This window comes from Lagenorhynchus albirostris, chromosome 4 (assembly GCF_949774975.1).
Source record: "Lagenorhynchus albirostris chromosome 4, mLagAlb1.1, whole genome shotgun sequence".
Taxonomy (NCBI): domain Eukaryota; kingdom Metazoa; phylum Chordata; class Mammalia; order Artiodactyla; family Delphinidae; genus Lagenorhynchus; species Lagenorhynchus albirostris.
The window spans coordinates 73,782,685-73,809,460 of NC_083098.1; the positions used below are offsets into that span (position 1 = coordinate 73,782,685).

General features: G+C 36.4%; 1 protein-coding gene across 1 annotated transcript in view; it reads left to right on the top strand.

Moving 5' to 3' along the window:
* Positions 1-26,776, top strand: part of CLOCK (clock circadian regulator) — a 128,241-nt gene that overhangs the window by 36,425 nt on the left and 65,040 nt on the right. Inside the window, exons 3-4 of the mRNA XM_060148140.1 lie at positions 2,368-2,454; positions 8,869-8,969. The gene's annotated coding sequence lies outside the window, so the exon portion shown is untranslated. The remainder of the gene's footprint in view (positions 1-2,367; positions 2,455-8,868; positions 8,970-26,776) is intronic.

Genomic DNA, 26,776 nt, shown 5'->3' on the forward strand with positions numbered 1-26,776 from the left:
TCATCCTCTTCTCCCAGCAGTTTGTGCTCTCTGAGTCTGTTTCTGTTTTGTTTCATTTGTTTATTTTTCTTGTTTTTTGGATTCCACATATGAGTGAAATAATTCAGTATTGGTATTATTATTATTTTTTTAACATCTTAATTGGAGTATAATTGCTCCACAATGGTGCGTTAGTTTCTGCCCCATAACAAAGTGAATCAGCTATACGTGTACATATATCCCCACATCTCCTCCCTCCTGCGTCTCCCTCCCACCCTCCCCATCCCACCCCTCTAGGTGGTCACAAAGCACCGAGCTGATCTCCCTGTGCCATGCAGCTGCCTCCCACTAGCTATTTTACATTTGGTATGTCCATGCTACTCTCTCACTTCATCCCAGCTTACCCTTCCCACTCCCTGTGTCCTCAAGTCCATTCTCTACATCTGCATCTTTATTCTTGTCCTGCCCCTAGGTTCTTCATAATCATTTTTTTTTCTTTTTGTCTGACTTATTTCACTTAGCATGATATCCTCAAGGTCCATCCACGTTGTTGTAAATGGCAGGATTTAATTCTTTTTTATGGTAGAGTACGATGTGTGTGTGTGTGTGTGTGTGTGTTGTGTATACACCACATCTTTGTTATCTGTTTATCTATTGAAGGACACTTAGGTTGCTTCTGTGTCTTGGGTATTGTAAATAATGCTGCAGTGAACATACATCTTTTCAAATTAGTGTTTTTGTCTTCTTTGGATAAATGCCCAGAAGTGGAATTGCTGGATCATATTGTAGTTCTATTTTCAGTTTTTGGAGGAACCTCTATACTGTTTTCTATAATGGCTGCACCAATTTACATTCCCACCAACAGTGCATGAGGGTTCCCTTTTTTAGTGGAGCAGTTTTTTATTCTTTCTCTTCCTCCTTCTTTAACATGTATATATATTTTTTATTCACAATCCACTCCCCTCAGGTTTTTAATTTTCCTCTATGCATCAGATTTTGTCTGTATGGTTGTTGATTTTTCATTCATTCAAAAACTTAGGATATGTTACAAAAAACATAATTGCCAATTGTATTTCAATGACTGAAACTCCATGACGGCAGGAATTTGGTGTGTTTTCCCCTAATCATTGGATATGTAGAACCTATCATAGTAAGTGAATGAATGAGCACGAAACAAAATTTCCAACTCTTTCTCTAACAGAGAAATAACCAAATTAATGTTGTGAAGTCTTTTGTTTTTGTTAATTAATCTTTAAAATAGTACTTTTCTGATTTAATGGTAATTAAAATGCTTTTAATATTGTGGTAAGTATCATTAACATTTCTGATAATTTTAATTGTTAATAAAAATTAATGACCATGATTGGGCTATTTCATAAAACCATACTGGAAATAAAGGCTTATAAAAGCACCTACCTCCTAGGGATGTTGTGAGGATTGAATTAGTTACTACGTGTAAAGCACTTAGAACTGGACTTCACGCATAGTAAAATGCTTGGCAACTATTCATTTATAACTGACAATGGTGCTGAAACTGACTTCTTCCCCATCATTTTGCAGGAGGGCCCCTGATGGTCAGTTGATCAATTCATCCATTCATAGGGAGGCTGGCAGTTTTCCCTCAGGCCTTTGCAAAAGCCCCCTGAAAGGATCATCCTCCACAGGACTTTGACTCACCTTCCTTCCCAGGGGTCAACCTCTAAGACCCTTGAGGCTAGGGGACTGGGAAGAGCTTCAGAATGGCTAATATATTGCAGTCAAGTGGTGAGAGTTTAAAATGGTCTCTGCCTGTTAGCCCTGTGTGACTGAGTGATGCAGGGCAAATTGCTTCACTTCTTACTTTCCTCCCTTGCCCATCTCATCTCAGAGAATGACTTTCTCATCCTTTTTCTTACTCTAAGCAGCCATACTAGATTTCTTTTACTTGCACACAAATGCCATATCCTCTCCTACATCTGGCCCTTTGAACATGCCATTCCCTTCTAATGAAACTTGTTCTTTCTCTCCCCTCCCCTCTTGCTTTATTTGGTCAGACCCTACTCATGCTTGCATTAATTGCCTCTTTTTTTAGGAAACCTTTCCTAACTAGTTCCCACTAGCCTGGTTTGTATCTCTGCCATGCTTTCCCTTCACATCATCATGATTCTTAAAGCCTTTCATCCCATTTGGAGTTGGCCTACAGACTGAGCTCCCGGAGGAATTGATGGAATCTGACATGTTCATTGCTGCATCCCCTATTCCTGGCACATAGGAAGCCCCAATTAATGCTGTATATGTGGATGGGAAAAAATACTGGCAGTATTGTTGCTTAGAATTTGGTTAACATTATTTCCACAGCTGCCCTTGTTTTACAGATTTTGTTTTTTGTTTTTTGTTTTTCCTGTAAAGCTGCTGAAACTTAGAAGCTGATTTTGTCACAGTGTAAGATGCCTTTGGAAGATTCTGCATTCCTCTTAGATGAATCTTTACAACTTGGTGAGTTTCACTAGATATATTCAATCTTCATTTTGAGCTCAGAAGTATGCCTTCTCTTTTTTTCTTTTCTTTTTTCTGTTTTCCCTTTCCTTTTCCTTTTCCTTTTCCTCCCCTCCCCTCCCTTCCCTTCCCCTCCCCTCCCCTTTCCTTTCCTTCTTCCCTCCCTCCCTCCCTCCCTTCTTTCCTTCCTTCCTTCCTTTTCTGTCATAATCATTGGGTACAGTGAGGTTTACAGTCTCCTGGCAAAGCACATAGGACAGAGTATTATAAAAATATTTAGGACATGATCGGCTACCTTCTTTGATAGTTTTTATTTATCTTTAGATTTTTTATTCTTCAGAGGAATGAAACATTATTTATTGGTAAGGTAATTGATATCCAGATGTGTATTTTCTTTCAGCAATTCTTGAAATTTTTCAAAGTTACTGCCTGAAAGTAAGAATTATAACTTGTCTTTTTTTGAGAGAAAGGTGATTTGCAAATGACTGAAAAGTAGAATAAGAATTATTTCCTGTCAGGTTTTAGGTTTAGAGATAAAGAAGCAGTTGACTGAGGTACAGAAGGGCCAGTCACCTACTGCATGTCTGCCTTACAAGCAAGTCTCTCCATGAGGGGTCTGCACACCACCAAATCCAGCTTGCTGCCTGTTTTTGTATGACCCGTGAACTAAGAATAGTGTTTACATTTTTAAATGGTTGGGGGAAAAAAAATCCTGGAAGCAGAATACTATTTTATGATATGTGAAAATTATATGAAATTCAGGTTTTAGTGTCTGTGAATAAAGCTTTATTGGAATACAGCCACTCTTATTTTTTACATATTGTGTATGGCTGTTTTCAAGCTATAGTGGCAGAGTTAGGTAGTTGCATCAGAGATGTTAGGGCCCAGAAAGCCAAAAATATTTACTTTGTGACCCTTTACAGAATAAGTTAGCTGACCCCTTCTCTACCTGGGTAGAGAAGTGTCTATAGATTGAGTGCAAAGTAAGAGATGAGTGGGGGAAAATTAGAGGGAGGTAAGAGTTGATACCAGCTCTCAGTGACTGACTTACACTTTTTTCGTGTCCTGGAAAGCATAATCCATATTCTCATTAGACTGACCTGTGTTACTGTTTTAAAATAGAAAATAAGTTGATTCTCCTATTACTTTTCTTCTAAAATGAATGGACATTTGTAGAAAGAAAATTAGTATAGTACTCTGTTTTCTACCAGGTTTTAGTGTTACCATAATAACTTAAGCAGACTATCCTCTAAATCATGAAGGATTAAAAGGAGCAGGTATCAAGCACACTAAAATAGTAGCTCATAATGCTTTGCTTAGCGATGCCCTCACAGGAAACAGCAGTGATAAAAATTAAGCCATAAATGAAAGTTCAACTAAGTTATGTTATTTAGGGTTGGTAAATTTCATGCCAGCCACTGTGGTCATACAATTAACCCCAATTAATAGAAAATCGGTGTAAAATGTGTTAAAGAATAATAAAAAATAAAGTTAAGTTCTAGCTAAGCCTTAGAAAGCTATAGCTATTTAAAAATGAACTGCAAAAGTGACTTTAACAGTTACTGATCACATGACAGCTAAGACCCCAGATGGGACTAGATAGCCCACTATGCTTAGCCCTACATGCAAATAATTATCATAACAAAATTATTCGCCGGAGTACTACTAGCAATAGCTTAAAACTCAAGGGACTTGATGGTGCTTCATTCCCCTCTAGAGGAGTGTGTTCTCTCTATAATCGATAAACCTCACCAACATTTGCTAATTCAGTCTGTATACCGCCATCTTCAGCAAACCCTGAAAAGGAATAACAGTAAGCATAATTATTACACATAAAAACATTAGGTCAAGGTGTAACTTACGGGATGGGAAAAAATGGGCTACATTTTCTATTTCAAGAACATATTTCTTATTATACAAAAGTTTTGATGAAGCTAAAAACCAAAGGAGAATTTAGCAGTAAATTAAGAATAGAGTGCTTAGTTGAGTCAGGCCGTGAAGCATGCACACTCTGCCCATCACCCTTCTCAAGTATTAATAACTCTTATAACTTCTTAGCAAGTACCAAACATATGAGAGGAGATAAAGTCGTAACAAGGGAAGCATACTGGAAAGTGTGCTTGGATAAATCAAAGTATAGCTTAAACAAAAGCACCTAGTTTACACTCAGGAGATTTCAAAGTGTATGGATACTTTGAACTAAATCTAGCCCAAGCCTCCCACAAATTCAACTATTATAAGCAGATTGAATAAATCATTCACCCAATATTTAAAGTATAGGAGATAGAAATTAAAAGCTTTTTGGCACTATAGAGAAAGTATCGTAAGGGCATGAGGCAAGAAGCATTACAAGTAATAAAAAGTAAAGCTTCCCCCTTTTACCTTTTGTATAATGATTTAACTGAAATTTTTAACAAAGAGAACTTAAGTTAAATACCCCAAAGCCAGACGAGCTACTTATGTACAGTTTATTAGAACAAACTCATCTATGTGGCAAACTTGTGAGAAGATTTATAAGTAGAGGTATAACGAGCCTGTTGATAGCTGGTTGTCCAGGAAAAGGATCTTAGTTCAACTTTAAAAACTATTCAAAAAATCATAAATTTTAATGTATTTTTAAATACTAATCTAAAAAGTTGCAGCTTTTTAGAAACAGGATACAACCTTATCTAGAGAGTAAAAATAACACCATAGTTGGCTTAAAAGCAGCCATCAGTTAAGGAAGCATTCAAGTTCAACAACACATTTACCTTAATACCACCAATAAGTAAATCAACTCCTAGTTTAATACTGGACTAATCAATTAATAGAAGCAGTAATGTTAATATGAGTAACAAGAAATATTTGTCCTTGCATAAGCTTATATAAGTAATAGATATCACTGGTAGTTAACAACAAATAAACCTAAGTCAGTGTTAGATTATTTATTAAAATTACTGTTAACCTGACACAGGTATGCACCTAAGGAAAGATTAAAAAGAGTAAAAGGAAATCGGCAAATACAAATCTTGCCTGTTTACAAAAAACCATCACCTCTAGCGTAACTAGTATTACAGGCACTGCTTGCCCAGTGACATCTGTCACATGGCGATGGTATCCTGACCATGCAAAGGTAGTATAATTATTTGTTCTCTGAATAAGAACTTGTATGAATGGCCACATGAGGGTTTTACTGTCTTTTACTTTTAACCAGTGAAATTGACAAAATAAGATAAGACCCTATGGAGCTTTAATAACCACCCGCCCCTGCCCGCCCAAAAAAAGGAACTAAACCATCAAGGCATAACAAAACTTTTATATGGGTTAGCAGTTTTGGTTGGGGTGACCTCGGAGAACAAAAAAGCCTCTGAATGATTAAAACTTAGACCAACTAGTTAAATTTCTTCACTTATTGATCCAAAAAAATTGATCAATGGAGCAAGTTATGCTAGGGATAATAGCACAATCCTATTCTGGAGTTCATGTCGACAGTAGGGTTTAGGACCTCGATGTTGGATCAGGACATCCCAATGGTGTAACCCCTATTAAAGTTAAGTTTGTTCAACAATTAAAGTCCTATGTGATATGAGTTCACACCAGAGTAACCCAGGTCAGTTTCTGTCTATTACATATTTATCCCAGTACGAAAAGACAAGAGAAATAAGGTCTACTTTACAAAAGTGCCTTAAAACTAATTAATGATACAATCTTAATTCATTAAAACACCCTGCCTGAGAACAGGGTTTGTTAGGGTGGCAGAGCCCAGTAATTATGTAAAACTTAAACATTTATTAGCTGTTCAACTCCTCTCCCTAACAAAATGTTTATAATTAACATTCTAACACTTATTGTCCCAATTCTTCTAGCTGTGGCATTCCTCACACTAATGAACGAAAAGTATTAGGTTATATACAACTTCAAAAAGGACCAAACTTTGTTGGACCATATGGCCTATTACAGCCTATCGCCGACGAAGTTAAATTACTTATTAAAGAACCACTGCGACCAGCCACATCTTCTGTTTCCACATTTATTATCACATCCATTCTAAAAGTATCTAATAGTATATACCTTTTGTACAGTTTCTGGTTTTCTCTGTGTATGGAGATTACCTGTTATTTTTTAAGTGAAAGTATTAGTACATTACTTGGAAACTAGTCGGTGACTGACTCAATGGAACAAAGCTAGTACATACATTGGGGATGATGGTACATGTCCCTTTTGGAGTCAATGGATAGATTGGAGGATACTCTTAAGGAGCTCTTCTGCAGTCTGACAGAGGCAAGTTAAGTCCTCTGTTAGGAGATTAAAGATCACGATTTCAGGATCTACCTTTTTTGTTCCTCTAGAACATTTCATAGTTTTGTCTTTGGACACATTTTTCACGCTGCAGCATAGTTGCTTCCTTTTCAAAATAGGAAAACATAATACTTTTCCTATCTGAAAGCAGGAATCTTAGGTTTGCTAAATTATAAGTTTCTTAAGGGTAGGTACCATGACTGTCTTTTTTTCTTTGCTGTACGCGGGCCTCTCACCGCTGTGGCCTCTCCCGTTGCGGAGCACAGGCTCCGGACGCGCAGGCTCAGCGGCCATGGCTCACGGGCCCAGCCGCTCGGCGGCATGTGGAATCTTCCCAGACCAGGGCACGAACCCGCGTCCCCTGCATCGGCAGGCGGACTCTCAACCACTGCGCCACCAGGGAAGCCCTAAGTTGATTATATATTGTAATTTTTTGACATCTTGAGGGACAGGATTTTGAAACCACTAATCCACGAATTACCAATAGCAAAGAAACCTAGAAACCTCCTCATTATAAAGCTTTAAAATGTATATATACTAAAGCCACTCTTGGATAGGAAGATTTTTGTATTCTCATTTTAGTCTTCTGAAACTTTTCCTAACTCTTCCATTGAATCTCTTTTTTTTAATGAAACTTCCCTATATAGTTTGCTTAAGAACCCAAGTTTTAAAATCTTATCTTGCAGAGTACCTTGTAAACATAAGACAGTTTAAAAGGTATTTAGCTGAAGGAAAACTTCCAGATTAAAGGAGTCTAGGGAGATAAAATAGCTAATCCAATACATGACTCAGAACTGGATCCTGTACTAGAGGAGCCCTAAAGGACTTTATTTGCTCACTTAAAAAAATAGACGTTAATATTGTATAATTGTTAAATTTCCTGAAGTTAGTAACTATCCTATGTTTATTTAAGAGAATGTCTTTGTTCCCAGGCTGTACACATTTAAGTAATTGGGGGTAAAAGGACATGATATATGCAACTTACTCTCAAATGGTTCAGAAAATATGTTTATCGGTATATAAAGAAAATGATGCACGTGTTAACAGTTGGCAAACTGGATAAATTATATGTAGAAGTTCTAATCCTAATATCATAGTTAAATATCTATTAGTACAACTTAGAACTTAAAAAAAACCTTAGGTATAGTTAATTAAATTTTCATCTATCCTATACTTTTCTTTAATGTTCACTTTGGCTTGTTTCATTAAAAATCTATTAAGTTTTCCCTTAGCTCCATAAATATACTTTGTTTGTTTTTAAAAGAGATCTGTTTTTATTGTCTTAAATATTTTGAAGGAAATTCAAGAGTAAGGATCTATTGTAAGGTTTTTCAAACTGGTATAAAGAATTGCAGACTTTTTTTGAGCATTTACTTTGTGGTACACATTATTTTCTAAGCGCTTTACATTTAATAATTCATTATATTTGCTTTTTTTTTTTTTTTTCTTTTTTTTGCGGTACCCGGGCCTCTCACTGCTGTGGCCTCTCCCATTGCGGAGCACAGGCTACGGATACGCAGGCTCAGTGGCCATGGCTCACGGGCCCAGCTGCTCCACGGCATATGGGATCTTCCCGGACCGGGGCACGAACCTGTGTCCCCTGCATCGGCAGGCAGACTCTCAACCACTGCGCCACCAGGGAAGCCCTGATTTGCTTTTTTCAAGTTTAGCTAAAACTGAGCTTAGATGCTAAGCCTCAGAAGCTTTGAATTTTCTTCTTTTTTTCCAAATACAAACTGTGGGAACTGGTGACCTGGAACTTAATATAGAAAATTGATTATATTTACATTAAGAAAAAAATATCATCTTAGAATTATCTAGTTTGTGAACATGAGATAGGTCTAACTTCAAGGTAAACTTTTGCCGTCATAATGTGGGAAGGATCCACATATCAAAACTGTCAGTAATTATCCAGGAAAAAGTAAATAATGACTTTAGTACCCAAGTGAGAGGCAGATTGATGTAGAAACCTAGTTCTACTAGACTTCAATTTCACCAAGTAAAATAACCAAAAAATTAAAATATCAAGAGACTGATACAGTATTGCTAACTTTTAAAATGTTTTATATTGAATTAAAACATGCATATTATACAGTGCATAAATACTGAGTGTCATTTTGATGAAATTTTATGAAGTCAACACTCGTTTAACCAATACCAAGATCAAGATATAGAACATTTTCATCAATCCAGGAGCCTCCTTCATGCCCCCTGACAGTCATCACGCACTCCCAAAGGTAACTATTATTCTTGCTTGATTCACTATTCATTAGTATTGTCTATTTTTGAACTTCTTTTGGCTTTTTATGGTCAACATCTTGTTGATGTGAGTCATTCATATTGATTCATATAGCAGTAGCCCATCCTTTTTCATTGCTTTGTAATACTTCGTTATATGTATATACCAAAATTAATCATCCATTGTACTGTTGATGAGCATTTGGTTTACAATCAGTTTTTGGCTGTTATGAACAATTCTGCTGTGAACATCTTGAACATTTCTTTTGGCACATATGTATGCATTTCTGTTGGATAAATATCCAGTGGTGAAAATGCTGGGTCAGGGTATTTGGCTGTTTAGCTTTTGTAGATGCTCCTAATGGTTGAATCAGTTTACACTTCCACCAACAGTGTACATGAATTCTTGTTGCTCTTCATCCTCAATAACACGTGAAATTATTAGTGTTTCAAATTAGTAACTCTTCTGCAGTGTATGTAGTGAAATTTTATTGTAGTTTTAATTTGTTATTCCCTGATAACTTAAAAGGTTAGCACATGTTTACATGCTTACTGACCCTTTGGATATCCTTTTTTGAGAAATGCCTGTTCATGTTATTTGTCCATTTTTCTATTGTGTTGTCTGTCTTACGGATTTGCAGAAGTTCTTTATTTCTAGGATAAGTTTTCGTTGGATTAAGTATTGACGTTATCTCTTCTGCTTCTTCACTCTTTCAGTAGTGTGTCTTAATTAAGATAATTTCTTAATTTTAATAAAGTCTATTTTATCAGAGTATTCTTTTATGGTTAGTTTTTTGTGTTTTAAGGATTCTTTGTCTATTTCAAGGCCAAGAAGATACTGTGCTATGTTTTCCTCTATAAACTCGAGTGTTTTAACTTTCCTATTTAGGTTTCTGCATGATGTGTGGTAGGATTCATGGTTTATTTTATTTTCCATTTGGAAATCCATTTGGTCCAGCATTATTTATTGAAAAGACTGTCCTTTCCTACTGTAATGCAGTAGTAGTGCCTTTGTTGTAATTCAGGTGACTTTATTTGTGGGTCTGTTTTTGGACTCTGTTTCTGTTCCATTGGTCTGTTGTTGTACCAGTGCCATACACTTTTAGTTATTATAGCTTTAAGTTCTCCAACTTTTGTCCTTCAAAATTGCCTTGATTCTTCTTGGTCCTTATGAATTTCAATAAAGATTTTACACTCAGCCTGTCAGTTTCCTAAATGAGTAAATAAATAACAAATCCCTGCTTAACATTAAGCAAGTTAAATATTATTTATTATTTCATATTATTATTGTCTAGTTTAATATTGAATCTGTAGATCAATTTGGATATATTAAATATCTTTCCATATTGAGACTTTCAATATGTTAACCACAGTATATCTCCATATATTTAGGTCTTTTAAAATTTCTCTCAGAAATATTTTGTGTGTAGAGGCCTTAGACATCTTTTATTAACTTTTAAAGGTAATGATATTGTGGTGTTTTTTTTTAAGTCCTTATAATTTGTACATTCGTACTAGAGTATTTACAGATGACATGATATAGTTTTGGGGATTTGCTTCAAATAATACAAAGGAGGATGGGAAGGAATAGGGAAGGGGAAGAATAGATGAAACAAGATTGACCATGATTTGATAATTGTTGAAAATGGGTGATGAATATATGGGTTAATAATTATTCTTTTTTACTTTTGTGTATGTTTGAAATTTTCCATAAAAATAGGTTCAAAAATATGTATAACAACTGAAGATTGAAACACAAATATATAAGAATTCAGAAGTTTATAATAATACTTAAAAAAACCCTCATTTTATTACTCTGAAAATCACTGGTAAATGAAAGAATCAACCATTTATTCTTCATTTTCTGTACAGATTTCATTCCAGGATAACCAAATAGTTAAGAGGGAAAGTTTACTGTTATAGAAAAATCATAGCAATAACAAATGCTGGGAGAATGATAGGATTAGAAATTCACCACAGTGCAATTTCTAATAGAATTATGATCTAGATAATGATCAGTCAATGACTACTAAAGACTTTAGGTGAAAGTCTGTTGAGAAATGGATATAATACAATGCATAGGCCAAAATGGAGTATGCCTCTCTCTGACTGATTAGAACTAAATACTCTCAATAGAATACTAAAAGCAACTATCTAAATACTTTGAAAGTTAATAATAGTCAAATCAAGGGCTTCCCTGGTGGCGCAGTGGTTGGGAGTCCGCCTGCCGATGCAGGGGACACGGGTTCGTGCCCCGGTCCTGGAAGATCCCACATGCCGTGGAGCGGCTGAGTGGGTGAACCATGGCCACTGAGCCTGTGCGTCCAGAGCCTGTGCTCCGCAATGGGAGAGGCCGCAAGAGTGAGAGGCCCGCGTACCGCAAAAAAAAAAAAAAAAAATAGGCAAATCGAGAAAGGAAGTCATAACTTGAAGACTAGCTTGTATAATGGTGAATATACCTTTTCTTTCTTTTCATGACCCAGCTTTGACCAAATGGTGGGCTGAATTAGGGAACTGCACAGTGGATGCAGCAATTTAGAGAAACCCCTATTTCTAGACACACAACAAGGAAAAGGAGTACCCCTTTTTTCCCTCCCAAGCCTGCCCTGAGACCATCTCTACCTATAAAGTTACATTGCCAGGTAGCACAAGCACTTTAAAACTCTGAGAGAAAACGATTTCTCTGGTCAGAGGATTTGGGAAAAAGGCCCCTGGAAACTGGAGCATGCTGGGGAAATCTCACAGAGAAGAGAGCTGATGTGAGAGGAGACCCACAAAGGTCCCACCTTACTTATGAGATATACATGCATGTACAGACCCAAAGGAACACAGCAAAGACAGAGAACTGACCTACAATATAAACCACTGTTCAAATCCCAGACTTGCCTCTGAGCAGTGCATGCAGAGGATAAAGCCAAAAAACATAGCAAAGACTTTGAAAACTGAGCTGACAGTGGTACTGCCATGCTTGAATGCAATATATAACTTGTAGTATAAACTTAAGCAAAAAAAATACCAAATTCTCCAGAAGATGTTTATAAAATCTAGTTTCATAACCTAATATTCAGAATGCCTAGGATATAATCCAAAATTACTTGACATACAAAGAAACAGGAAAATCTGACTTTTTTAAGAGGAAAGACAGTAAATAGATGCCAACCCTGAGATAATTCAGATGGTGGAATTATCAGAAAAAGACTTTAAAGCCGCTGTTATATCCATGGCCCATGAGACAAAAGTGAACAGTGTTGAAGTGAATAGAAAGATAGTTCTCCTCTGAAATAAAAACCATATAAAAGAATCAAGTGATAACATCAGAACTGAAAAGTACGATATATGCAATACAAATTTACTGCATGGGTTCAATAGCAGACTTGAAGATATATCAATAGAAATCTCAAATCATATCTTCTGTATCAAGGGTATGTCTCTGTTATGTAATACTTGTTAAGTCCAGGTTGTACCTTGTGAAGCCTGGTCATAGGCCTTCTGGCTGTGAATGAGCATGCCATATACATATCCTTTTTTATTCTTAATTACTCTTACTTGCATGCTGCAAATAAAATGTGTCTGTATCAAGGGAGTTCCATCTCCCTTGATACTCCACAGATTCAGATAGGATCTTGGCCTGTGATTTTCTCAGACCTTGTCATTTCAGGTAAGGATCAAGCAGTGAGTCAGTGTGTTAAAAAATAATAATAGTCAACTAAGGAACTTAATATGCTCATGTATTTTTGTTCATTTGAAAACTTTGAAAGTACATAGGTATAGAAAAGTGGGAATGGACAGTATATATATAAATCATGTATTGCAAAATCTTACAATTTAAACAGAGTGAATTTTATCTTAAATATAAATGTAGTTATAATAATTTTAGTGAAGAAAAAATAGTTCTTGGTGGTAGTTCTCTGAATAATCTGTGGTTCAGAATGCATCTAAACGTATTTGAACTAGTTTTCAGATGGTTGTGAACTTGCTTGACCTACTTGTCTGCACAAAAGCAACCTGGCAGTTTACTCAAGTTTTAATAGGTCAAAACAACTGTCTTTTTTATAAAGTGATTACACTGCAAGAAGAGGAATATTCGTGGCCTTGAAAATTGACATTTTTTGGTTGTATTTTATATGGATCTGGTGGCCTCATCGATGAGGTGTATGTCAAAACATTGTCATTATATTTATACATATTAATTGTAAGTTATTAAATATTTCATGAGCTGACCCTAAATCTATTTCATAATACTACTTAATCAAATTTCTTAACAGGTTCCTGTAGATTTATAGCACTAATAAAATTCTGTACTTCTTTTGGGTTGATATAATTCACTCGCTTTTTCTGGAGATCCATCTCAGAAATTTACATACACTTGCCTTTTAAAAACAAAACATTCCAGATCAGGAAACTTGCTCAAGCCTCTTAGATAGCCTCATCCACCAGAGGACAGACAGCAGGAGCAAGAAGAACTACAGTCCTGCAGCCTGTGGAACAAAAAGCACATTCACAGAAAGATAGACAAGATGAAAAGGCAGAGGGCTATGTACCAGATGAAGGAACAAGATAAAACCCCAGGAAAACAAACCAAATGAAGTGGAGGTAGGCAACCTTCCAGAAAAAGAACTCAGAATAATGATAGTGAAGATGATCCAGGACCTCGGAAAAAGAATGGAGGCAAAGATTGAGAAGATGCAAGAAATGTTTAACGAAGACCTAGAAGAATGAAAGAACAAACAAACTGAGATGAACAATACAGTAACTGAAATGAAAACTACACTAGAAGGAATCAATAGCAGAATAACTGAGGCAGAAGAACGGATAAGTGACCTGGAAGACAGAATGGTGGAATTCACTGCTGTGGAACAGAATAAAGAAAAGAAGAATGAAAAGAAATGAAGACAGCCTAAGAGACCTCTGGGACAACATTAAAAGCAACGACATTCACATTATAGGGGTCCCAGAAGGAGAAGAGAGAGAGAAAGGACCCGAGAAAATATTTGAAGAGATTATAGTGGAAACTTCCCTAACATGGGAAAGGAAATAGCCACCCTAGTCCAGGAAGTGCAGAGAGTCCCATACAGGATAAACCCAAGGAGAAACACGCTGAGACACATACTAATCAAATTGGCAAAAATTAAAGACAAAGAAAAATTATTGAAAGCAGCAAGGGAAAAACAACAAATAACATACAAGGGAACTCCCATAGATTAACAGCTGATCTCTCAGCAGAAACTCTACAAGCCAGAAGGGAGTGGCATGACATATTTAAAGTGATGAAAGGGAAGAACTTACAACCAAGATTACCCGGCAAGGATCTCATTCAGATTTGATGGAGAAATCAAAAGCTTTACAGACAAGCAAAAGCTAAGAGAATTCAGCACCACCAAACCAGCTCTACAACAAATGCTAAGGAACTTCTCTAAGTAGGAAACACAAGAGAAGAAAAGGACCTACAAAAACAAACCCAAAACAATTAAGAAAATAGTCATAGGAACATACATATCGATAATTACCTTAAACGTGAATGGATTAAATGCTCCAACCAAAAGACACAGGCTTGCTGAATGGATACAAAAACAAGACCCATATATATGCTGTCTGCAAGAGACCCACTACAGAACTAGGGACACATACAGACTGAAAGTGAGGGGATGGAGAAAGATATTCCATTCAAATGGAAATCAAAAGAAAGCTGGAGTAGCAATACTCATATCAGATAAAATAGACCTTAAAGTAAAGAATGTTACAAGAGACAAGGAAGGACACTACATAATGATCAAGGGATCAATCCAAGAAGAAGATATAACAATGATAAATATATATGCACCCAACATAGGAGCACCTCGATACATAAGGCAACTGCTAACAGCTATAAAAGAGGAAATCGACAGTAACACAGTAATAGTGGAGGACTTTAAAACCTCACTTACACCAATGGACAGATCATCCAAACAGAAAATTAATAAGGAAACACAAGCTTTAAATGACACAATAGACCAGATAGACTTAATTGATATTTATAGGACATGCCATCCAAAAACAGCATATTACACTTTCTTCTCAAATGCGCACAGAACATCTATCTCCCGGATAGATCACATCTTGGGTCACAAATCAAGCCTCAGTAAATTTAAGAAAATTGAAATTGTATCAAGCATCTTTTCTAACCACAACACTATGAGATTAGAAATCAATTACAGGTAAGAAAACGTAAAAAACACAGACACATGGAGGCTAAACAGTACATTACTAAATAACCAAGAGATCACTGAAGAAATCAGAGGAAATCAAAAAATACCTAGAGACAAATGACAATGAAAACACGATGATCCAAAACCTATGGGATGTAGCAAAAGCAGTTCTAAGAGGAAAGTTTATAGCAATACAAACCTACCTCAAGAAACAAGAAAAATCTCAAATAAACAATCTGACTTTACACCTAAAGGAATTAGAGAAAGAAGGAAAAAAAAACCCCAAAGTTAGCAGAAGGAAAGAAATCATAAAGATCAGAGCAGAAATAAATGAAATAGAAACAAAGAAAGCAGTAGCAAAGATCAATAAAACTAAAAGCTGGTTCTTTGAGAAGATAAACACAAGTGATAAACCATTAGCCCGACTCATCAAGAAAAAGAGGGAGAGGACTGAAATTAATAAAATTAGACATGAAAAAGGAGAAGTTACAACAGACACCGCAGAAATACAAAGCGTCCTAAGAGACTATTGCAAGCAATTCTATGCCAATAAAATGGACAACCTGGAAGAAATGGACAAATTTTAGAAAGGTATAACCTTCCAAGACTGAACCAGGAAGAAAGAGAAAATATGAACAGACCAATCACAAGTAATGAACTTGAAACTGTGATTAAAAATCTTCCAGCAAACAAAAGTCCAGGACCCGACGGCTTCACAGGTGAATTCTATCAAACATTTAGAGAAGAGCTAACACCCATCCTTCTCAAACTCTTCCAAAAAATTGCAGAGGAAGGAACACTCCCGAACTCATTCAATGCGGCCACCATCACCCTGATACCAAAATCACACAAAGATACAAAAAAAAATAAAAGAAAATTACAGACCAATATCACTGATGAATACAGATGCAAAAATCCTCAAAAAATACTAGCAGACAAGTGTGTGCTGCAGCCTCGGAACACACATTTATTATTAAAAAAATCCAAAAAAGTCTTAAAAAATCTTTTAAAAAACCAAAAAAAAATTTACAAAAAAAAAATACTAGCAGACAGAATCCAACAACACATTAAAAGGATCATACACCATGATCAAGTGGGATTTATCCCAGGGATGCAAGGATTCTTCAATATACACAAATCAATCAATGTGATACACCATATTAACAAATTGAAGAATAAAAACCATATGATCGTCTCAATAGATGCAGGAAAAGCTTTTGACAAAACTCAAAAACCCATTTATGATAAAAGGTCTCTAGAAAGTGGGCATAGAGGGAACCTACCTCAACATAATGAAGGCCATATACGACTAACCCACAGCAAATGTCATTCTCAATGGTGAAAAACTGAAAGCATTTCCTCTAAGATCAGGAACAAGACCAGGATGTCCACTCTCACCACTCTTATTCAACATAGTTTTGGAAGTCCTAGCCACGCCAATCAGAGAAGAAAAAGAAATAAAAGGAATACAAATTGGAAAAGAAGTAACACTGTCACTGTTTGCAGATGACATGATACTATACATAGAGAATCCTAAAGATGCCACCAGAAAACTACTAGAGCTAATCAATAAATTTGGTAAAGTAGCAGGATACAAAATTAATGCACAGAAATCTCTTGCATTCCTATACACTAATGATGAAAAATCTGAAAGAGAAATTAAGGAAACACTTCCATTTACCGTTGCAACAAAAAGAATAAAATACCTAGGAGTAAACCTACCTAGGGAGCCAAAGACCTGTATGCAGAAAACTGTAAGACACTGATGAAACAAATTAAAGATGATACAAACAGATGGAGAGATACATCATGTTTTTGGATTGGAAGAATCAACATTGTGAAAATGACTATACTACCCAAAGCAATCTACAGATTCATTGCAATCCCTATCAAATTACCAATGACATTTTTTACAGAACTAGAGCAAAAAATCTTAAAATTTGTATGGAGACACAAAAGACCCCGAATAGCCAAAGCAGTCTTGAGGGAAAAAAATGGAGCTGGAGGAATCAGAGTCCCTGACTTCAGACTATACTACAAAGCTACAGTAATCAAGACAATATCTTACTGGCACAAAAACAGAAACATAGATCAGTGGAACAGGATAGAAAGCCCAGAGATAAACCCACTCACCTATGGTCAACTAATCTATCACAAAGGAAGCAAGAATATACAATTGAGAAAAGACAGTCTCTTCAATAAGTGGTGCTGGGAAAACTGGACAGCTACATGTAAAAGAATGAAATTAGAACACTCCCTAACACCATATACAAAAATAAACTCAAAATGGATTAGAGACCTAAATGTAAGACCGGACACTATAAAACTCCTAATGGAAAACATAGGAAGAACACTCTTTGACATAAATCACAGTAAGATCTTTTTGATCCACCTCCTAGAGTAATGGAAATAAAAACAAAAATAAACAAATGGGACCTAATGAAAGTTAAAAGCTTTTGCAAAGTAAAGGAAACTACAAACAAGATGAAAAGACAACCCTCAGAATGGGAGAAGATATTTGCAAATGAATGAACAGACAACGAATTAATCTCCAAAATATATAAACAGCTCATGTAGCTCAATATTAAAGAAACAAACAACCCAATCCAAAAATGGGCAGAAGACCTAAGTAGACATTTCTCCAAAGAAGACATACAGATGGCCAACAAACACATGAAAAGCTGCTCAACATCACTAATTATTAGAGAATTGCAAATCAAAACTGCAATGAGGTATCACCTCACACCAGTTAGAATGGGCATCATCAGAAAATCTACAAACAACAAATGCTGGAGAGGGTGTGGAGAAAAGGGAACCCTCTTGCACTTTTGGTGGGAATGTAAATTGTTACAGCCACTATGGAGGTTCCTTAGAAAAACTAAAAATAGAATTACCATATGACCCAGCAATCCCACTACTGGGCATGTACCCAGAGAAAACCATAATTCAAAAAGACACATGCACCCCAGTGTTCTTTGCAGCGGTATTTACAATAGCCAGGTCATGGAAGCAACCTAAGTGTCCATCGATAGACGAATGGATAAAGAAGATATGGTACATATGTACAATGGGATATTACTCAGCCATAAAAAGGAACTAAATTGGGTCATTTTAGAGATGTGGATGAATCTAAAAACTGTCATACAGAGTAGAATAAGTTAGAAAGAGAAAAACAAATATCGTATATTAACGCATATATGTGGATCCTAGAAAAATGGTACAGATGAACCAGTTTGCAGGGCAGAAATTGAAACACAGATGTAGAGAACAAATGTATGGACACCAGGGGGGCGAAAGCATTGCGGGGGGGTGGAGTGGTGGTGTGATGAATTGGGAGATTGGGATTGACATATATACTCTAATATGTATAAAATGGATAACCAATAAGAACCTGCTGTATAAAAAAAATAAATAAAATTAAAAAAAACAAGAAATAACAAGAAAGTAATAATACCAGAGCAGAAAACAAGCTCTTCTCTGAAAACCAGAAGGGGAACTTCTGTCTTCTCAATCCTGAAAAAGAAAATTAAAAAAATAAAGCATTCCACAAAGGCTGGGATTGATCAATCTTGTTTCGACATTTGTTTGATACTTATAAATTATGCCATTTTTGTATATGGTGTAGCCCATTAAATAATTGTCCAAAAAGGAAAGTATGCTCACATATTCATTTGGACGTTAAAACTTTTGCCATTCGGAAAAGTATCCATAGAGCCTGTTGCTTATAGCAATCAAGTTTGACCTTCAGTTGCAGTTGAACTCATGCAACTGGAATTCTCATCTACAGTATTTTTCAATTCCCTTGAAGAAACATGAAAGGAAAAGATAGTTCAGATAGTTATGAACTTCTGAATGGTGATATAGTCTTTTATGTGTTGATAGATCAAATTATTTAACGTTTATCCCCAAAAGATACTTTGTGTTCACCAAAGAGATTTCTTGGGTCATGGGATGTGGTAGGCAGAATAATGGCCTTTCAAAGATGTCCATATCCTAAGTTGCTGGAAACTGCGACTATGTTAGGTTAAATGACCTTATAATGGGAAGATTGTCTTGGATTATCTGGGTGGGCCCAGTGTAATCAGAAGGGTCTTAATAAGGGAAGAGGGAAGCAAAAGAGATGGCAGCCTGAGGAGGACTTGGTCTGCTGATGGATTTGAAGATTGAGGAGGAGATCCATGAGCCAAGGAATGCAGGCAGCCTCTAGAAGCTTGTAAAGGCAGGGAAACATATTTTTCTGTTCAAGTTTCCAGAAAGAAATGCAGCCCTGCTGGCACCTTGAGTTTAGCCCAGTAAGACCTGTGTAGGACTCTGACCTACAGAACTGGGAGATAATAAATTTGTGTTGTTTTCTTCCATTAAGGTTGTAGTAATTTGTTACAGCAGCCACAGGAAACTAATACATGGTACCTCTGTTTAGTTTTCCACTAACATGCGTTTTACATGTTGATTAATTGAATCCTAATGTGAATGACAATGTGATTTCCTGCAAAGATCAATTTTAGTTTAGTATACTAAGAAATCATTTGTGTTGATAATATGCTGGACAGTGATGGGCAGACCTTTGTGTACCCAGGGATCTTTAGTTTCTCCTTCACAGGAATGGTGACATGTTTAGTGTGGCCAGAGAATAAGGAGTATGTATACAGTGAAGGTGGAGTGGGAGATGAGGCTGGAGAGAGAGAATGAAGCTAGAAAGGAAAATTGGTGTCTTATAATGTGGCAGAGCAAGTGATCTTCAGAAGCCGTGGTTTCCTTCCACCTGTTCTTTAATATTTGTATTATTTGTGCCTCTATTAGTAAATGCTGTAAATAAGTTGGAATTATAAGATGTTTTTATTATCAGCTTGACTTTAGCCGTATTAGAGTTGTAAGCAGGTTGCATTTTGCCACAGAATGGCTCATGGAATGGCTTATCTATATGTTAAATATACAAAGGAATCAATGGCAAAAAGGAAGCCTAGAGTTTAGACAAACATGAAAAAAGAATTGCTTCTGATAAGGAATAATGAACAACCTGACCAACAGAGACTGTTACTATCTCAACCTGACCAACAGAGACTGTTACTACCTCTGATGTCCCCTGACCATCTCAGATAAACTTGCCTTGCTCCTTCGTACCTTTTATGGGATGATAAACTGTAAGTGCTCAGCAACGATTAGGAGGCTAGGACAGGTTAAAAAAAAAAAAAGACATAGACATAAATTAATAAATTAGAGCTATATGGCCAGTTAGAAAAAAATGCTTGTGGTTTTTTGTTTTTTGTTTTTTTTGGATGGGTTTGAATCAAGCAGATCACATGCTATCCTAGCCCTTGTGTGAGATTCAGAGGGATAAAGTGCTTGAAATTGAAAATATGGAGGGGGGGCGTGTGATTATTGCTAATGGTGAATTCTAGAGTAACTCCAGGGGAATGAGTGGGAGGTAAGTGCAGGATTGTTGGAGGAGAGGAGATCAGGGAATTGACTGGCCAAGATGTTAGGAGGATCATTTATGTAGATATTAAAATCAAAAACAACTACAAAAGAGGTATTGGAGAGAGACAGCCCTCAGAGAAAGAGGGCTTATTCTGGGGAGTTATGAATGCTTACAACAAGCAAATGGAAATAACTGATATAGTCTGGGGGCATGAGATTCAAAGCTGGGGGATTTAGGGAGGGAGAGAAAGAATAATTCAGAAATGACAATGAGGCTCTCACACCAGGGCCTTGACATATGAGACATGGGAGAGAAGAACAGCTATCACTTGAAAGGCCTGGAGATAGAGCAGAACTCCTGGAGGAGAGCAAGAGATCTGTTGGTGCAGGAAACGTGAAGCGAGTGTACAACAGCAATATTGAGGAAGTAGGATGTTTTGCTAATGGTATACTGTGAGTTCCAGAGGACACAATGAAAGGATTTTGGAAATTGGGAAAGAAAGGGGAAAGGGGTCAATGTGGGGATATACAGAGTATATAGGGACAAGAGTCTAGGTGATGGAGGGTGACCTGAGAGTCTTGGGCCTCTCTTGGTGACTGAAATAAAAGGAAAGTAGGGCATAATGGGATTAGTCCTGGTGGTTTCCTAGGTAGATTATTGTAAATATGGAGGGAGAGAGGGTTTGGGAAAGGCAGATTTATCAAGAGCAGCCAGAGATTTTAGACCTGTATTAGATTTCTGTTGTCATAGAACAAGAAACTTAGAAACTACCACAAACTTGATGGCTTAAAACAGTACAAATTTATTATCTTACTGTTCTGCAGCTTAGAAGTTCCACAAGGGTCTCATTGGGCTAAAAGCAAGGCGTCAGTAGGGCTGCATTCCTTTCTGGAAGCTCCAGAGGAGAATGTTTCCTTGTGTTTTCAAGCTTCTAGAAGCTGCCCCTATTCCTTGGCTTGTGGCTCTTCTTTCACCATCAAAACCAGCAACACTGCATCCTTCTGACTTTTCTGTCTCACAGCTCTCTGACCACAGCCAGGAAAGGTCTTCTGCTTTTAAAGACTCATGTGATTACTGATTACATTGGACCACCCAGATAATCCAGCATAAACTACTCATCTCAAAATCTTTAACCTTGATCGCATCTGCATAGTCCTTTTTTGAAACATATTCACAGGTTTCAGGGATTAGGGCGTGGCCCATTTAGTGGGGCCTTTATTCTGCCTACCACAGGGTCTCGTCTTCCTGTGGATACTAGTGTGAGGCCTGGTGCAGGGTGGTATAGGTTCAGGGTTACGGTACATGGTTCAGTGTATAGTTCACATTGAGACTCAAGCTTGGGCTTTTCCTGCAGCTTCAGATCTTTTATGGGGCTCATTTGAGGCTGGGGACAGTCTCAGGCCTCAGTCTCATCTCAAAAAAGGGTTAAGGTGCTCATGTATTCTGTGGACCAGATCAGTCCATCACATGAAGAGGGAGCTCAGACATTATTTGAATTTGAATAATTGCAGTAGTCTTGTGTGCCACTAAGAGAGCTGTATTACTTTTTCAGTTTTTGTTTACTTAATGAGGCTTCAAAAATACCTCACGTCTAGACATCTGACAGTCTAGAATTTCGGTAGCGTTTGATGTTTGTATTGAGCAAGCATCTTCTTTGGTTCTAAGAGGTCTGGTTCATGACTTTGGTGTGAGATGTGTTTCTTGTTCTTACTGTCAATTTTAAATTTAAGTTGGTCTTAGAAACTGCTGTAGAGTCAAGAATGTTTTTCATCTTGCTAATGTTTTATATAGAGGTGGACTAATGTTCCCATTCAGTATTGAATAAATTGAGAACTGTTAAATTTCATCTTTACTCATACATTAAATAATTAATTTTAGAAGTATTTCAGTCTTTTTTTACAAGTTAAAATTAAAATTGTTCTCTTAGAAATACTTACCTTTTTAGCTATAATACAAACAGTAATCTGCAGAAGCAAGTTTGAATTTTTCATAAATGGTGATAAATATAGTTAAGGATTGTTGGGTTTTGTATTATGCCAGTCAATTAAATTTCAGCACTACTTTTAATTAATGTTAATAGATCCATCCGTCCCAGAAAGATCTGTGATATCAGATTGAACTAACCTAAATTCCAAAGTAGGTCAGTGGGTCAATAGGTTATTAGGTTAGAAAAGGGTTTATTGTGGTTTCCATTTTTTAAGCCCAGGTTCTTGAGTTAAACCTTTTTAATGAATAATTTAAAAATTATCAATAATTAGATGAAATTTAAAGTTTTTTCTTTAAGTTACATGAACAGTACATAGGAAAATAGTCTCTGTTACTCATGTTTTTTAATAGTAATGTGTTACTTTGTTACTCATGTTTTGTTCTCTGGAATGGATAACATGTATCTTATGTTCTTATGGTAGCCAGGACTCTAGTATTGGACAATTAAAAGAAAACATTCAAAAGGCAGAAGTTAAGTTTTTCTGATTATAAAATAATACATGTTCTTGGAAAAATTTTAGAAAGTGCTAAAGAAAAACGAAAAATGGAAAAAATCCATAAGCAAATTACTCAGGAATAACAACAGTTGGTACTTAAACATATTTGGATTTATGTTTGATACATTTTAATGCCACTGTTAACTGCTGTTGGATGTTTAAATCTTCCAAGCTTTACTATTTTAAATAATAGTGCAATGAATATAAAACTTTGGCTACATCTCTGATTATTTCCTTTTTTTTCAAAATGAAATTACTAGATCAAAGGACGTAAGTGCTTGAATTATTGACACTTCTCATCAAACTTTTTTTAAGAAAGGGAGTCCTAATTTACTCTCTTAAAGCATTGTTCAGTGTCTATTTCATATCTCCATCACCAAACTTATCAAACTGTTATTAAATGTAATAGACACTTTAGAGTCACTTTCTTCTCCACAGTGCAATGTTGGCATTGTCAACTTCTTAAAGCACTCTTTTCCTTTAATTTTACTGACAAATAATCCTTCCTGGCTTTCTTCTATATCTTTGGTCCTTTTCCATCTAGTTGATACTATTATTAACACTAATCATACTTAAAATTTATTGAGCATTTGCTGTTTTCTATATACTGTCCAAACGTGTAACATAGTTAATCCTCAAAAGAACTGTATGTGGTAGGTACTACTATTATCTCCATTTTAGAAATGAAAAAAATGATGCACAGAGATTTAGTGAGTAGTCTCAGACTCACAGCTAATAAAGGGGCTGATCTATAATTCACACCCAGGAAATGTTTCTAGAGCCATTTCTTTACATTGTTGCTCTGCCGCCTCCCCATTTTACTAGCTACTCTTCTGCCTGTCTGTAAAATACTAATTTTTCATCAGGTTTCAGTCTTAGCCATTTTACCCTAATTTTATATGTTTTTCCTAGAGAAGCCCATCTAATCATTATCTTTAATTTACCTATTTACGTCGATGGCTCCCACTTTACATCTTTACCCAGTTCTTTCCTGAATGCCAAACCCACATTTCCAACTGCCTACTGGACATTTTTCCTCTTGTATGTCCCATAGATATCTTAAACATAACATGTCTAAAACTGAATCCATTATTAAAAGTGTTTGTGAGGTATTTGTTACATAGTGATTAAGAGCATAGCTCAGGCTAAACTGTCAGGGTTCCTATCTTAGCTTTACTGCTGATCTTGGCCAGCTTACCTGTTCTCTTTGTGTTTCAGTTTCCTCATCTGTAAAATGGAGATAATAATAGAGCCTGCCTCATATGATTGTTGAGTCTTAAATGAGAGAAAACTTTAAAGAATGCCCAATACGTAGTAAATGTTCAATAAATGTTAGCCACTGCTTTCAACATCTTTCCCTCACACTACCCTCCAACTTACTCCTCCTGTGTTACCTGTCAACCCACAGATGTGTCCAAGCCAAAATTTGAGTGATATTCTTGACTGCTTCCTGCCCCCAGCTTCTGTTAATCAGTCACCAGATTGTCTAGTCATCTCAGGATCTATTAAAATTCCTATATTTCTTTTTATAATCTCTGCTTCTGTATTATTTTACCTGAACTATTATAATGCTCTGCTTCTACTAGTCTCTCTAATTCTAGTCGAGCCTACTTCCATTCCATTCTCTGTGTTGTAGCCAGTATGATGGTTCAAAAGAACAAATGTCTATTAATGTCACTTTCCTGCTTAAAACCTTTCAATGTCTTTGTTGAGGGGGCGGAGGTGTTGGGAGTTACCTTCATGTGACCTTTCACGATCTACTCACCTCACCATTATCATCTCTTACGACAACCTCTGTTACCCCCTGTCCTTAGGTTTTTGCCCTAATCATACGAAACTACTTGTAGTATTCTAAAATCACAGTTCCTTCTCATGTCTCCAGACCTTTGCATATACTGTTCTTTTGGCATAGATCAAATTTCTCTCTCTCTTTGCCTGGTGAACTGTTATTTTATTCTTCAGATCTCAGCTTACGTATCAGTTCTCCAGGAGGCTTCTTTAACTTCTTTGTCACTCCCAGTGTGTTCAGAGAGCACTTTGTGGGTTCTCTGGAAAGTGCCTCAAATGTAGTGGCTGTGTCTATTTCACCGTTTCCAAACTACAGTCAGCGTCGTATCAGACACTTACTTGTATTGGTACTCAGTAAATATTTGCTGAATGATAAATATATGAAGTAGAATTTTTAAGGAATCACTAATATTTAACTATAATATGTTTTTACTTAAGTTTCTTTGATTTCTAGCCAGGAATAATTTTTACATTTATTAGCCATTTGTTTTCTTCGTGGCTCCTCGTTTAGTTATACTCTTTGTTGTTTGTTTGTTTGTTTTTAGCTGGGTTTTAACCTTTTTTCAGATAACTTTTAGAGACCCTTATATGGTAAAAATATTAACCTTTTGAAGTGCTGCAAATATTTAAGCCTTTTATTTTGGCTTTAAAGGGGGAGTTTCCATTTGTGTTTATTTGGTTAATAATTGGTATCCCTATATATTATTATCCTTAAGTCTTCACAACAGTTGCCTTAGGTAAGAAATCTGAGGCTTAGGATAACTAAGTAAATTGTCCAAAGATTTTCATCCATGCTTTTCTGGCTGTAAACTCATGGTCTTAACTTCTATACTTACTCCTCCAGCATGCTGGATTTGTTAGGTGCTTTAATTCTGACGAGTAACTTGATCCCAAAGTACTTAAAACCAAGTAGGGCAGTAGGATATGCTTCTGAATTTTGCTTCATGCACATTTTAGGAATTAAGTTCTATTGCTCCGGTGTTTTTGACTCAGACCTCTTACTTTTATTTGAGTCCGTAATCTCCAGGGATTTTTTTCTTGTTGCCATCAAAAAAATCCCTTTTTTGTACTCAAAAATAGCCCCTCTTTTTTTTTGCTATCAAAAATATCCCTCCTTCTTGCTGTCATATTATATATACAGCAGATTCTTGGTGTTTTAAAAAAATTCTAGAATGGACATTGGATGGGTCAAGCAAAGTATGAGGGTAAAGTTTTGCATTAACTTTGGTGTGGCAAGGTTGGGTTGGTCTCGGTTAATTCAGTTATTCACAATGATTATTGAGTTTTTAGTATTTGTCAAATATTCTGACAGGTCCTAATAATAGATGAATAAGTGAAGCTTCACTCCTGCTTCGAAGGAGCTCATGATTTAGAAGAATGTTAAGAATGAGAATGTTATAGTGATATCTCAGTTCTACAATGAGAAATAGTAAGAATACAGCAATTCCTGATTTTCCTTGTTAGTGAAAACATTTCTATCCGAAACTGACAAGTTCCTGAAGTTCTTTCCATACCAGAAACTTTACTTTTTGATTAAATTTATTCCTAAGTGTTTTATCCTTTTGATGCTCTTATAGATGACATTGTTTTCTTAATTTCCTTTTCAGATTGTTTGTTGTTAGTGTATTCAGAAATGCAACTGATTTTTGTATATTTATTTTGTGTCCTGCTATTTTTTTTTTTTTTAATTTTTGCGGTACGCGGGCCTCTCACTGTTGTGGCCTCTCCCGTTGCGGAGCACAGGCTCTAGACGCGCAGGCTCAGCGGCCATGGCTCACCGGCCCAGCCACTCCGCGGCATGTGGGATCTTCCCGGACCGGGGCACGAACCCATGTCCCCTGCATCGGCAGGCGGACTTTCAACCACTGCGCCACCAGGGAAGCCCCCTGTGTCCTGCTATTTGATGTTTATTAGCTCTAAGAGTTTTTTTT